The following is a 15,358-nucleotide window of genomic DNA, read 5'->3' on the forward strand; positions in this document are numbered from 1 at the left end:
TCGCTTTCGGGCCATCGGCTCCCTCGTGCAGGTCATCACCTTCAGCCCTACGGTGCCGGTCCTGACGTGCTTACAGCTGCTGGGCCACATGGCAGTGGTGACGTTCGTAGTACAGAACGCCAGGTTACACATGCTCAGCATGCAGCACTGGCTGGCGAGCGCATACAAACCGGCAGCACACACCGTCCACAGGGTGGTGTTGCCCACAGCAGAGGTGCGCAAATCCCTGCAATGGTGGGTAAACCCCAAGAACTTGCTAACAGGGGTACCCTTCCACCAACCACAAATATCGTTTTTTCTTACTACAGATGCCTCCCTCATATGGTGGGGAGCACACATGGGCGAAGAGGTGACTCAAGGGCTGTGGTCCTCCACAGAGCAGTCACTGCACATAAATATACTGGAGCTCAGAGCAGTGTTCAACGCCTGCAGACACTTTCGAGACCATATGCAAGGCAAAGTTGTCGGGATCAGTACAGACAATACCTCCACCATGTTTTATATAAATCGGCAAGGAGGAGCTCGGTCCCATGCCTTATGTGCGGAAGCAATCCGGTTATGGAACTGGTGCATCGCCAACAATATAATCTTGAAAGCCTCGTACTTACCAGGCGCTCACAATGTGAAGGCAGACCAGGTGAGCAGGCGTTTCGCACTCACACGCGAGTGGCAGATCCGTCCCGATCTGCTACGACCGATTTTTCATGCATGGGGTTTTCCCCAGATAGACCTGTTTGCCACTCAACACAACAAGAAGAGCCCACAATTCTGCTCCAGGGCAGGACTGGGACAGGGGTCCCTGGGGGACGCATTCGCAATCTCGTGGAGGGGCCCCCTGTTTTACGCTTTTCCTCCCACAGTGCTGATCCACAAAGTCTTGCAGAAAGCCAGGAGGGAAGGAGCCCGAATGATCCTGATAGTCCCAACGTGGGATCGACAGCAATGGTTCCCCCTACTCCTGCGCATGTCGGACTGTCCACCGATGCCCCTTCCGGTGGCGCCGCATCTGCTCACGCAAGCCCAGGGGTCCATAGTGCATCTGCACCCCCAAGACCTGCGACTACAAGTGTGGTTAATCCATGGCTCAGCTCCCTAGAGAGCACATGTACGGACGAAGTGCAACAAGTCCTAGAAAGTAGCAGGAGGACTTCCACCAGGAAGACCTACAAGCAGAAATGGACTCGCTTCACGGCATGGTGTTCTACCAAACAGCTAGCCCCCCTTTCGGTGCCTATACCTGTAATATTAGAGTATCTACTGGACCTCAAGAGAGGAGGACTCTCACTATCCTCGTTAAAGGTCCGCCTTGCCGCCATTTCGGCGTTCAGACACAAAGAGGAAGGGCACACGGAGTTCGCCCATCCCATGGTTACCAGGTTCCTCAAAGGGTTGGTAAAGCTATACCCCCCTCGGAAATCGCTTCCACCTTCGTGGAACTTGGACCTGGTGCTTAATGTGCTAACGGGACCACCGTTCGAGCCTTTGGCCACGGGTTCCCTCCGCCTCCTTACGATAAAGACAACCTTTCTTCTCGCAATCACGTCAGCTCGCAGGGTGAGCGAGCTTGCAGCAGTTACGGCAACGCCACCCTGCACTGTTTTTTCCAAGGAGGCGGTAACCATACGGCTGCATCCAGCCTTTGTTCCTAAAGTTTCTTCTGAGTTTCATATTAACGAACCTATTGTTTTACCCTCATTTTATCCAAAGCCTCATAACTCTAACAAAGAGGCGCGCCTACACCTCCTGGACGTGAGGAGGGCGCTAGCCTTCTATATAGACAGGACCAAGTCCTTCCGGAAAATGGATAGACTCCTAGTCTCTCTCGCTCCCAAATCGAAAGGAGAAGGTCTCTCTTCGCAGAGGATCTCAAAGCACGTCGTATCCTGCATAAAAATGTGCTACGAACTCAAAAAGACTCCTTTACTGGCCACTCCCATGGCTCATTCCACTAGGGAGGTGGTGGCATCAACAGCCTTTTTCAAGGGCGTTGCGCTAAAAGACATTTGCAGAGCGGCGACCTGGTCATCCTATGACACCTTCTCCAAACATTACGCCCTTCGCAGGGTATTCCAAGAAGATACTCGTCTCTCGACAGCGGTCCTCTCGGGGACAAGCTGCACATAATCCGATTACCCACCTCCTATCTTGGGTTACTGCTGGGTAGTCACCTAATGTGGAGCACCCACGGGGACACTCGAAGAAGAAAGAAAGGTTACTCACTGTAGTAACGGTGGTTCTTCCAGATGTGTCCCCGTGGGTGCTCCACTACCCGCCCATCCTCCCCGCTTCGGATCTCTGTTTAGTGTTTTTCAGGAGCATCCGAGGCAGTTGGTCAAGGAACTGGCGGGGACTGGATCGCGCACATGGCCAGGAGCACGCAAGGGAGCGGCGCGCACCGGCGCATGCGCGGTCCGGCAGAAACTGCTTGGAAGATCCGATCTGCGGCGCCGGGCAAGCCCGACACCTAATGTGGAGCACCCACGGGGACACATCTCGAAGAACCACCATTACTACGGTGAGTAACCTTTCTTTTTGTGTAAAACTGTGCTATTTTGAAAATAAGCTATTCCAGCAAATCTCTTTGGCTCCATCTACACTAGCACATGCTTTCAACACAGTTTTTGAAAAAAGGTGCTGTTTCAAAAGATCCCATGGAGTGTCTACACACAGAGCCTTCTTTCAAAAGTGTTTTCAAAAGAATGTGACTCTCCTTTCAAATTCACTCGTCCCTTCCTGTTTCAGGCAGAGCGCATTCTTTTGAAAGGCTCTTTCAAAAGAAAACGTGTAGAAGTTCTGTGGGTCACTGTTTCGAAAGAGGGGGGTTCCTCATGGCGCCGGCCAACTGGAGCATGGAGACTCCCCTGTCAGCATCCTGAGGGCTTTATGATCTCTGTGTCCAGCTGTGTTTAAAGATGCAGGGACCCAGAAACCCATGGCAGGAAGCTGAGAGTGTACTGGCAGCAGGGACAGCATGCGCCCCTCCAATGCACCCTGGCTCCCCAGATCAACTCATTGGTGTCATGGCCAGCACCCAGGAGACCCTTGCCCTCCAGGGCCCTCCCCCCCAACCCATCTGAGGGGTCCCAGGAGCCCAGCCAGGGGCTGAAGAAGAGGGTGCCCTCCTGGAGCGAGGTGGAGATGAAGACCTTCTGGCACTCTGTAGGGGTGAGGAGATTCATTCCAGAAAGAGCAGTACATCAGCCCAACTGATATTTTTGATCACAGAACTGCACCCATTAGTAATTAATACTTTGAAAGGCCATTGCAAATAATAAAACGCAGTGAATCAGCTGAGGGAAACTATCCCGTTGTACTGTGGGGTTGGTGTTTTTCGTCACCATTTTCCAGGAAGTTCATGCTTACATTAAACCTGATTGAGGAACAAATGCAGAAGGTAAGTGTTGAATTTGCTTTTTTAGAAGTCTGGTTAGAATTTGGACTTTTGGGGACAACTATTTTGGTTTCAATTGTGAAGCCCTAAGGAAAACGGAGGTTTCATTATGACAAGAAAATAAAAAAATACATATGTGCACATGGATATGTGTCTGCTTCTGAAAGAATGTGGGAGAATGTTAGATTTGGTGCATTGGTATTTTTGGTTTCTTATTTCAGATGTCATTTTGCTCTAGCCGATTCTCAATTACTGTTTTAATTTTTATTCTAGTGTATCCTTTATGTTGTGGTTTCTAATTTCATTTGTTTACTTTTTAATAGGTCTGATTTATAGAATTTTTGTGGAAATTTAATATTTCAAGAGGTCAGTCTGAACTATACAGTTGATCTGTGCTCTTTGGTTACATTTCTAAAAAGATATTTTTAAAATGCTTATCAAGAATAACAAGGATAAAATCCATTGAATTTGAGTTTGAAAAACAAATATGGGCCATATGTATGTAACTATAAAGGGAAGTGAGCATGTGAATTTTACTGCAGTATAGTATATCACTTTTTTCAAAGGAGAGAACATTTTGTTGCTTTAATCATTGTTTCTTATGTGTGATCAGTGGTTTTCATCTCTGAGAATGCTCTTTTTTAAATTATATTATGAACACTTCCATCACTAGTGGAAAGATCAAGAGCTCAATTTGAGCTTATGCTTAACACAGACAAAAGTTAGCTCTGTGACTTGCCTCTGAAACCCTTTGCTTTCTGCCACTCTTTCTCGGACATCCCCGCCATGCTTCCACTCACTCAGGTCTATAAAGTTAGATTTTTCTTGACTTTCTTTTGCTTTGCCCCCCATGTTTAGGCTGTGTCCAAATCCTGCTAACATATTGCTGAAATTCAACCTCTTCTGTCTTTCTCTACTGCTACATCTCATGCCCAGCAGGATAGCCTGCTTTCATAGTTTGATGATCGTAACCTTCACCTCCCTGACACTCCTCCTGCCCTTTTCCCAAGACCATCTAAAACACAGCTGCTAAAATAATCTTTTTTTCCAATACTTTCCACTGTTTTAAAATCCTTCTTCTGGCTTGTTTTCTACTACCTTTGTCCTTACCTTTTAATACACTTTGCAATGTGGTGCCCACTCCGTATTGAACTGCCTCTCTTATATTTCTATTTCATCAGTGATGCCAGCCTTGAAAGCTCATTGTGCATGTCTCCCACCTGTGCAGTCTCCCATGCTTCTTACACGTGGAGCTCACTGCCTGAGCTCATCTGTAAGGCCACTGCACTCCCCTTGTTCATATCCCTCTTCAAAATCTAGTTCTGTTGGCCTGGTAACTGACAGCTTATCTGGGACAGATGAAGATAACTGTGATTACTCTTGAATGAATGCATTATATATAGCGCCTTACCAAATTCATAGTAGTGAAGAATGCATCCCAGACTGAGAAATCCTATCTCTTGTGTGCTTTTATCCTATACAATGTAGACTTCCCGGGGAGACAAGCATTTCTCAAACCGTGCATGTCACAACCCAAAAAGAGGATTTGGAGCATGGTTTCCCGGGGGCATGAGGTGACCCAGCCCTCCCACCATTCCCCCCAGCTGAAGAAAGAGCTGCCCTTTGCTTCTGGCTCTCAGGCCCTGCCATTTTACGTGGGTGACCTGGTGCAGCTGCTATAAAAAGCAGCAACGAAGGGTCCCGTGGCACCTTATAGACTAACAGAAAAGTTTTGAGCATGAGCTTTCGTGAGCACAGACTCACTTCTTCAGATACTGGTCTTGGAAATCTGCAGGGCCAGGTATAAATAAGCCAGAGCAAGGGTGGGGATAACAAGGTTAGCTCAGTCAGCAAGGGTGAGGCTTACTACCAGCAGTTGATCTGGAGGTGCGAACACCAAGGGAGGGGAAGCTGCTTCTGTATTTAGCCAGCCATTCGCAGTCTTTGTTTAAGCCAGAGCTGAGGGCATCGAATTTGCAGATGAATTGTAGCTCAGAAATTTCTCTTTGGAGTCTGGTCCTGAAATTTCTTTGCTGTAGGATAGCTACTTTTAAGTCTGCTACTGTGTGGCCTGGGAGATTGAAGTGCTTATCTATACCAGCAACACCATTACAGGACCTAACCAGATCAGCCACACCATCGTGGGTTCATTCAGCTGCACATCTACCAATATAATTTATGCCATCATGTGCCAGCAATGCCCCTCTGCTATGTACATCAGACAAACTGGACAGTTTCCATGTAAATGAATAAATGCACACAAATCAGATATCAGAAATGGCAATATACAAAAACCCATAGGAGAGCACTTCAATCTCCCAGGCCACACGGTAGCAGACTTAAAAGTAACTATCCTACAGCAAAGAAATTTCAGGACCAGACTCCAAAGAGAAATTTCTGAGCTACAATTCATCTGCAAATTCGATGCCCTCAGCTCTGGCTTAAACAAAGACTGCGAATGGCTGGCTAAATACAGAAGCAGCTTCCCCTCCCTTGGTGTTCGCACCTCCAGATCAACTGCTGGTAGTAAGCCTCACCCTTGCTGACTGAGCTAACCTTGTTATCCCCACCCTTGCTCTGGCTTATTTATACCTGGCCCTGCAGATTTCCAAGACCAGTATCTGAAGAAGTGAGTCTGTGCTCACGAAAGCTCATGCTCAAAACTTTTCTGTTAGTCTATAAGGTGCCACGGGACCCTTCGTTGTTGTTACAGATGCAGACTGTTACCCCTCCGATATATAAAAAGCAGGCATCTGATAACACCCATGTGGAGCTAGCTGCCTCCTACAAAGATGAGTGAGTGTGGGTTGTGGGGGAGGAGGAGGAGGATGAGATTAGATGTGAGGCTGTTTGTGCCTGGCTCAGGTGTGGGGGATGGGGACGGGGTAAGAGCCGGCGGCTGGTGGTGCCTGGCTTTGTGGGATGGGGGCGCTCGGGCAGATGGCCGGCTTGTGGGAATCGTGGATCTTGGGCGACTGGCTCTGGCAGCACAGGGCTTTGGTGATTGGCCCTAGCTGCACAGGGCTCAGGTGGCTGGCCCCAGCAGCTTGGGCTGGCAGGCAGGTGGCTGGCCCCAGCAATGTGGAGCTTGGGATGACAGGCGGGCAGCTGGCCCTGGCAGCATCAGGCTTGGGTGGGCAGCTCGGGCAGCTGGCCCATGGCTGGGGAAGGCGGTGGCGGGCAGCTGGCCCCAGTGGCAGGTGGCCCAGGCGGCTGGCAGGAGGGTGGGTGGCTGGCTGGCCCCAGTGGCACGGGGCTCGAGCAGGCGGCTGTGGCAGTGCAGGTTGCAGGCAGCCAGGTGGCTGTCATCATCAGCTCTGGTGCCTGGCATTGGGCTCAGGTAGCTGGCCAGCTGGGGCTGCACCAGGCATCTGCAAGGGGCCAAGAAAAACTATTTGTGCTTATTTTTAATTTTAAATAACATCTTATATCAAGTTTTTGTGTTCATTTTAAATTATTAGTTGAATTTTTTGTCAAAAGGAGGGTTGGATAATGGTAAAGAAGAGGCGATGGGGGCGTGAGGGTTTCTCAAAAATAAAAAGGGGGGCGCGATGCCAAAAAGTTTGGCAACCACTGATTTGGAGGCTTTCCAGACTATTGTATGGGGATGTCACAATACTATCAGCACTGAGCTTTCCATCTGCCCAGCTCTGAAGGCAAAGCCCAGATCTGAAAGCAGCACCACAGTGGTAAAGGTAGCAATGCCAATAGCATGCCACCATTGTATCTGCACTTCTGGGAGTGGCACTCGCTGCCTTCAGAGTTGGGCTCCCAGTGAGCAGCTGCTGAGCTTGTTGCAAACGTGGGAGGTTCCTGGAGGTAGGTCTGACCCAGCCGCAGGAGAGAGGCCTTTGCAGGTGAAGAGTAAATCCATTTCCTCACCAGCTCATACAGGTCCAGCAGTTAGATTCCAACAACAACAACATAAAATGGGAGCCCTTGGCTAGGGCTCCCCCAGCCCTGTCCTCCCTGACTGCAGGCTCAGTGCCCTGTGCTCAGTATTTGAAAGTGCCTTGCGTTGATTAGATAGGGGGACTGTGAAGCTGACCACAGGGACCCTCTCCCCAACCATCTTACCCTGTGCTGTTGCTCACATATAAGAGGAGCCATTCCCCCCGCCAAAAAATAATGACACCTGAAACCATGTCGCCATTAGTTCTGCACTGCTGTTAGCAGTGGTGCTGTCTTCAGAGTTGGGTGCCAAGCCAGCAGCCACTGATCTCCGGCTGCCCAGCTCTGAAGGCAGAGTTACTGCCAGTAACAATGCAGAAATAAGGGTGACAATTCCACAGCTCCCCCATAAACCTATTTTTCATTTGGGACTCACTGTGAAATTTTATATTTAGGTAACTGAAACTGTGAAATTTATTATTTTTAAAAGCCAGTGATGGTGAAACTGGCCAAAATCAACTGTGAATTTGGTAGTTCCCTAATTATATAGCTCCTTATTTTCAGAATGGTATCAAGTTGAATTATAATTCATCTGTGTTATTTTGAATGATCTTCGCATTACCCTTATGCCACCATTTCTTTCCTCCTATTTGTTGTTCTCTTGTCACTGAAGTGCTTTTTGAAAATGAGACTTTGGGATATGTCTACACAGCAAAGAAAAATCTGCCCCTGAGCTGGCCTGTGCCACCCAGCATGGACTCTCAGAGCTCAGGCCGTGGAGATGTTTCACTGCTGTGTAGGCTTAAGCCCAGCCTCTACTGCCCTGTGTGTTGGGACTGAAACAGCCCTGCAGCCTGTGCCATGTGAGTTTGAGTCACTAGCACTGGCCAGCCATACATTTTTGTTTTGTTCATTTGCTGTGTAGAATTCTCCAGAGGCTTCAGAGTTGCTTAGGGCCTTCTGAGAATTTTAACCAACTTATACAGCCTTCATCTTAACAATATTCCGGTTCTCCTTGCCATCTCTGGTTATTACAATAATGCTGATTAATTTATGTAGATGATGTTTGTGGTGCTGAGAGGCCACTACTGTAATTTATGCCATTTAATGTTCATGTCCACATAGAATACTTCGTTTGTAAGACACATAGTGACCAATGATTTCAATCTGTAAAGATATTTAAATGCCTTAAAGACACAGAATAGGTGTGATGAACCTGACAATATCCTGTAATAAGTTAAAACGATTGATTTAGTGTTAATAGATTTTGGGTATGTGGTATTAGAAGTGCAAATATTTATGTAGTGTTAAGAATGTATAGAACTTTTTTAACAAAAATACAAGATTAGTGTGGGCCCCCCCCAGTATAAAAAGGATGTGGATTTGCTGGAGCAGGTTCAGAGGAGGGCAACAAAAATGATCAAGGTGCTGGAGCACAAGACCTATGAGGATAGTCTGAGGGATCTGGGCTCATTTAGTTTACAGAAGAGAAGACTTAGGGGTAATTTAATAGCAGCCTTCAACTTCCTGAAGGGGAGCGCTAAAGAGGAGTGTGAAAAACTGTTCTCAGTGGTGTCAGATAGCAGAACAAGCAATAATGGTCTGAAGTTGAAGAGGGAGAGGTGTAGGTTAGATATTAGGAAAAACTGCTTTGCCAGGAGGATGGTAAAGCATTGGAAAGCGTTGCCTAGAGAGGTGGCGGATTCTCCTTCCTTTGAGGTGTTTAAGTCCCGTCTTGACAAAGTCCTGGCTGGGATGACTTAGTGGAGGTTGATCCTGCTTGAAGCAGGAAACTGGACTAGATGACCTCATGAGGTCCCTTCCAGCCCTGTGATTCCGTGTGTGCTCTCAAGATAAGAGAGAGTCTCAAAGGTCTTTTGGAACAGTATGTCTGAAGCGAATTTCCTAAGAATTACCTTGAGGAGAAGGGAAACTAAATTCTCCCTCACTGCAGCCAACCATTTGAAGATATGCTGTGGAGAGAAACTCACTATATATCAGTTACTTGCTTCTGGGTTCTCCTCATCAAAGACCCCGGATTCTTTTATAAAATTGTGGACTAAACTTGTCCTGCACGTGCTTGTTTTGAGCTCAACTGGCAAACCAATGACTCCCAGAATGGGCAGGTTGAAGGATTTATTCTGCAAGAATCCATGTTAGGGTTGTGATTCCTGGGAACTTTATTAGCATGCACATAGGGTCTTTCATTGTTTTTAAAATGTTTTGTCTGTCATGCTTTTTAACTGAATAATAAAGGAGATTTGTGTGTATAGGTTGGAACTCAGTGGTCCGGCAATGTCGGGACCTGACCAGTCTTGAACAGGGAATTTGCTGGACCTGAAGGACCCCTCAGCCTGCTGTACCTCCCTGCCACCGGCTCTGCTTCTGGCCCAGCTGTGTCATTTGTCATTGCTGCCCACCCCACCACTGCTGGCCCCTTCTCAGTCTCAGCTGAACTGCCATATGGTGCCCCCAATCCTGTGGATGCTGGCTCTCGCCACAGCCAGGCTTTCAGCAACTGGCCTTCCTGCCACTGGGCTCCCAGCTCCAGGGCTCTCTGGTTCAGGAACCAGACCAGAGTTCCTTTTTTGGGAAATGCAGCCTGTACTTTATGATCACTCTGTCACTCTCTGAAGAGAGAGCAAGCAGGCACCCTTGGGCAACCTGTCAGTGTAGGACAAGGGTGGCTGAACAGTTAAAGACTAAGAACTAAAATAGCTGTGGATCCTGTGTAAAGAACCACATATTATATATTTATTTTTATATAGCCATAGATAGATTATATCTGTCTATCTAATACGTGGCTCAATACCCTCTCCCAGAACCAGGAACTCACAGCACCCCTTCACTAAGCCAATCCCTTTCTTTTCCCCAGGCGCCAGGCACCCCCAGCCTCCCTGTTCTAACTCAATGCCCTCCTCCAAGAGCCAGGCACTTCCAGTTCCCCACTCTTACTCAGTGTGCTACCTCTCCGCCAGAACCAGGATTTCCTGTATTTGTGGCCTGTCTTCTCACTTGAGTTGGACTGTTTGGCTATGTCTACACTAGCCCCAAACTTTGAAATGGCCATCCAAATGGCCATTTTGAAGTTTACTAATGAAGTGCTGAAATACATATTCAGCGCCTCATTAGCATGCGGGTGGCCGCGGCACTTCGAAATTGACGCAGCTCGCCGCTGCACAGCTCGTCCCAACGGGGCTCCTTTCCGAAAGGACCCCGCCTGCTTCGAAGTCCCCTTATTCCTATGAGCAGATGGGAATAAGGGGACTTCGAAGTAGGCGGCGTCCTTTCGAAAAGGAGCCCCGTCGGGACGAGCCTTGCATTTCGAAGTGCCGTGGCCGCCCGCATGCTAATGAAGCGCTGAATATGGATTTCAGCGCTTCGTTAGTAAACTTTGAAATGGCCATTTGCTTGGCCATTTCGAAGTTTGGGGCTAGTGTAGACACGGCCTATGATGACTAGGTTTAATGCGGATTATGTTGGCAGTAAGAGGAGATTGAGACTCTGTGCCTGATACCATACTTCTATAATACTCAATCAACTGCTGCCTCCTAAGGAGGAAAATCATCTGATAAACTGTGGATTTATAAATCAAAATGTATAACTCCTTCTGACTGCAGAATGTAAAGCTCGTTAAGTTCTGAATGAAGCATCAAATAAAAAGTACTGCTCTTTCATTAAGCAAAGAACTTCCGTTTCCAGTCTTATCCCTTGATCGAGTATCTGACTAAACCAGAATTTTCATTTCCCTATTGACACATTCTAGGCTTCTCATAAAGCAGAAACAGCAGTGATCACAGAGCAGAACTTTGGACTTATCTGAGGCCCAGCAAGAGCTAGAAAAGCTTTTTTTTTAAATATTCCAAGTCTTCTTTTTTTTTTTAACAGTAAGTTTTTAAACTCTTATGATGGAAACATAAACCAAAGTAAACTGATCTCTCAGGTTGAAAGCTCACTCAGTATGATTTTATATCCTTACATTACAGCCATCTAAGGCTCTACTTTGAAAATCTTGCAAACAAAAATGCACTATTTGGGATACTGTCAGGTCACTTCATATCTGAAAGGATGTAAGAAAAATGCATTGTAGACTGCAACTGAGAATTCTAGAGTTATCACAACCTCCCTTGAACCTGCAGATGACCCAGTTCTTCTGCTGGACAGTGACTTCTTGCCTTTCAAAGTATAATGCAATGGTATGATGATAGCGTATTTCTCTGTAGGTTGGTCCAGTCATTTAAGTTTTCTGTTTTAACATTGGCTGAATGATAATGTTTGTCTGTTTCATAGAAAGACAGCAGATGGAGAGAGACAGTTTTAATGATTGTCATTATGTTTGTGAAGTTCACCAAACCATGAGTACAATCCAGTAAATTACAATCTAGCAGAAAAGCAATTGTTCTTTTCGAAACTTCTGAAGTTGTTTGAAGGTGACTCAAATTCCAACATGCAAGCTAAGTTTCTGCTCAATGATAACTTTTCTAAGTTTGAGCAAAAAGCTTTTAATCATGTAAGTTTGGAGACAATGGGGAAAAGAGTTTTCCCCATTACACAAGAAGCCATGTAATGTTTTTAAAACAAAAATAGGCCAAAAAGCCAAAATAAATGGTTCTATAAAGTTGAAATTTGGCAGGACCGTGAATGAGTAATGACTGAGTTATTTTTATGAAATTCAATTTTGAATTAACTGACATGCTGATATCCAGGACTAAACCAATTTAGAAAATTTCCTTGCTGTAGAGACAACCATTCTAGGAATTAGAGAAACCCAGAAAGGTGGAGGTCAGCATATCTATGAAGGACTTTATTTAAGGTGGAAGTAAAAAGGGCTGAGGGAACAAAACACTAATCTCTTTTATTGACTCCTCTGGGTAACTAGTATTGAAAGTTAGTTAACAAAGCTTGATAATTCCTTAGAACTCAAACATATTGTTCCTTACAAGCATGTCTGTTCTGACTTGAATATTTAAAAAAAAAAAATTAAAAAGCAGTTTATTAAATCTTTAAGACAATTTGTCACATTTAAAACTACATCCTATAATATGGCAGTACCTCTTTCCTCAAGAGCAGAGTTTTAGCTAAAATCTTGGTCATTACATTTTGTTTGTAAGAAATGATGCATGTAAAATAAAATCTCACCTTCTCAAAAGACAGTTCCTATTCGTTAGCTTTGTTTCTAACAGTTACGAGAGAGGCAAGCAGGAACATAGTTTCATTCTTTTTGTGTTTAAGAGATACAGTCTTTACTAAAAGAACACTTAAAACCAGAGAAATATTTGTAAACATATGGAGCCTTTTTCCTGTTCCCTCAGTAATCCATAGGAAACCATGCCGACTCAAACAGAACGCTGTTCTCTTTTCTCAGGGTAGGTGTCAGGCACAACAGGCAACATATAATGACAGCAATTTGTTGTGTGGTTAGGATAAGTTGTTTCAAACACCCCAAAATCTGCAGTATATCTGGTTTGGTTGGTTGGTTTTGGTGGGTTTTTTTTTGGGCGGTGGTTGTTGTTGACATAGCAGGATTATTTGGTGTTCATTCAGATCAATAATAGATAAGTTACTCTTGAAATGCTTATAGTGATACTTATTTCTTTGTGCAAATATTGGCATTTTACACAAAGATTTTCAGATACCTCACATTTAAACTTTGGATCCATTTACTTTTTCACAGTTTATGTTCAAATCTGAAGTTTTCACTACTAATCAATGATACTTGATTTTTTCAGAAAGATTTTCTTCCTTGCCCCTTTCTTCATGTTAGAATATTACTCATTGAGCTAAATCATATACTTGCTCCAGTGAGGAGCTCTGTAGTAGGATGGAAGTAGAACTATTAAGACTCAAGATGTATGATTATGTGATATTTTTCACATTTAGGGCAAAAACACAAAAAGGAAAAGCAAGCCTGTGAAATATGAGTAATGTGTTGAGCAGAATTTTACATATGCTGAAAATAGATGTAGTGTGTGTTCCCACTTTTCCTGTCTCTGAATTCTAACATCCAGTCCTACTGGATATTGCCTTAGGGATCTGGAGTACCCCACCCCTAATGTTGAGGGAAGTCTGCTAACAGCATTTACCTGTAGCTTCTCGCTGAGCCATTATATGAAGGAGAGAAAGATACTCTTTGTATCCTGTCCCCAGCCCACGTACACCCTCGTACAACAAAGCATATACATTCAACTTGTCACATTGGAGACTTCCATAAGTGAAGAGTAGAATGATTTCATTGAAGCTTCAGGAGCTAATGTTGAGAGGGAAAGCTGTTTTTAACACCATTGTTTGCAGAGTGGTTATAATGTTCATTAGCATAATAAGCAGATACTCTCCAATAATAGTGACTAGTGTATGTGCACCAGATTACTCTGGTAGTTCTGATTAGGTATGCATCATTCAAGTCATGTTGTTCTACATACATTCATACAATAAAATTGGTATTTTTTTCCGTATGTAAAGCACTTAATTAAAATGATTGTTTGAAAATAAAATGAGGAAGATGAAGGAAGTAGATGCAGAAATCAAGTAAACTAAAGAAAAGAGGTAGCCTGATAGATAATTTATTTGCCTCAATAAAGGAGGATGATGAGAGTGAAGGGGAAATGGACATAACATTATATAGTATGGTGATAGAAGGTATACAGAGTGCTTCCAAAGTAACTAATGTATGAGATTATCAAAACAGAATTAAAGTATAAAATTAATATAGCAAATCATTTTGCCTTTTAGGCATGTTGTGTATACATAAATGACAGAATCAGGTGGAAGGCTGATTCTTTGCACTGGTCACAGAGAGGTAGCTGTGTTACTCTGTATCCTGACAAAACAAAAAAGCAGTCATGTAGCACTTTAAAAACTAGCAAAATAATTTATTAGGTGATGAGCTTTCATGGGGCAGACCCACTTCAGATCTGGAAGTAGTGCTGAAAATGAACTGGCATGATGAATATATAGGGCGACCATGTCTCCCTGTCCCTAATACAGGACAGGAACATGTGAGGGGGAGGGTTCTCCTGGCTCCGCCAACCCAGCGGAGCCAGGAAGGAGGCAGCAGTCTCCAACCCACCTTGGGAGCCTGGGGAAGCAACAACTGCTGGTGCTTCCCAGGAGCCCCAGGGAAGCAGCAGCCACCAGCTTGCCCCAGGAGCCCCGGGAAGCGGCAACCATGGGCCCACCCCAGGAAAGTGGCAGGGATGCAGCAGCTGCCTATGCTTTCCTCCACCCCTGCTTCTCTGAGGGTCCATATACGGGACAGTTAGTCTCTTTTGAAAAATAAGTCCAGATGTCTTTTTGGCGTTCCAAGTATGGGACTGTCCTGCCTATGGTGGGACATATGGTCACGCCATGAATATATAACAGAGATAGAAAACAAACAGAGAAAAACAGAAAGAAATGAAAACTGACAAATCAGCTGGGGTGGGGCAAAGGGTAGGGAGGAGGGGGAAAAAGTCTAATAAGTTAGGTGAGATAATTACGAATATCAAAGATGGGGAAGCTATCTTTGTAATGCATAAGGTAATTGCTATCTTTATTAAGACCAAGTACCAAAGTGTTGAATTTGAGAATAAATTCCAGTTCAGATGTCTTTATACTAGATCATTACAACCACATAAAACACATTTGAAAATAGTTTCTTATTCTTAAATGGTGGCAAAAAGTAAATGTTACTATATATGGACTCCTAAGGCTAAATTTACAAAACTGGCTTATATAAGAATTTGCAAGGCTGATCCCTGCAAATCCTTTTTTGAGTGAAAAAGCTTCCCTTTACAGTACTTTGGGTTTCTCCTGGTTTTCTCAAGTATTGGAAAAGAGTTATGGGTTGTGGCCATCTAGTGGTGAATTGGCTGCTTTATAGACTTAATTGGAAACTTGTTCAGGAAGAGTTCTCCGCTTACAAAAGAGCCATAGAAGCCTTCTGCGAAACTATGGAAAATATTGCATTTAGAAAACAATTACTTATTTTTTGGTGTTTTGTTATTAGTGATTTGTGACAAAACTGTCCCCTGATATTTCAGGGACCATTTATATTGTCATAGAATTATAGTGGAAGGAAACATTAAAATCCTATTTTAT

At 44.8% G+C, this 15,358-nt stretch overlaps 1 protein-coding gene across 7 annotated transcripts in view; it reads left to right on the forward strand.

The window, feature by feature from the left end:
* Positions 1-15,358, forward strand: part of CEP170 (centrosomal protein 170) — a 183,480-nt gene that overhangs the window by 115,345 nt on the left and 52,777 nt on the right. The gene's annotated exons all lie outside the window — the stretch shown is intronic.

The sequence above is a fragment of the Carettochelys insculpta genome, chromosome 3 (genome assembly GCF_033958435.1).
Source record: "Carettochelys insculpta isolate YL-2023 chromosome 3, ASM3395843v1, whole genome shotgun sequence".
In the NCBI taxonomy this organism is placed as follows: Eukaryota; Metazoa; Chordata; order Testudines; family Carettochelyidae; genus Carettochelys; species Carettochelys insculpta.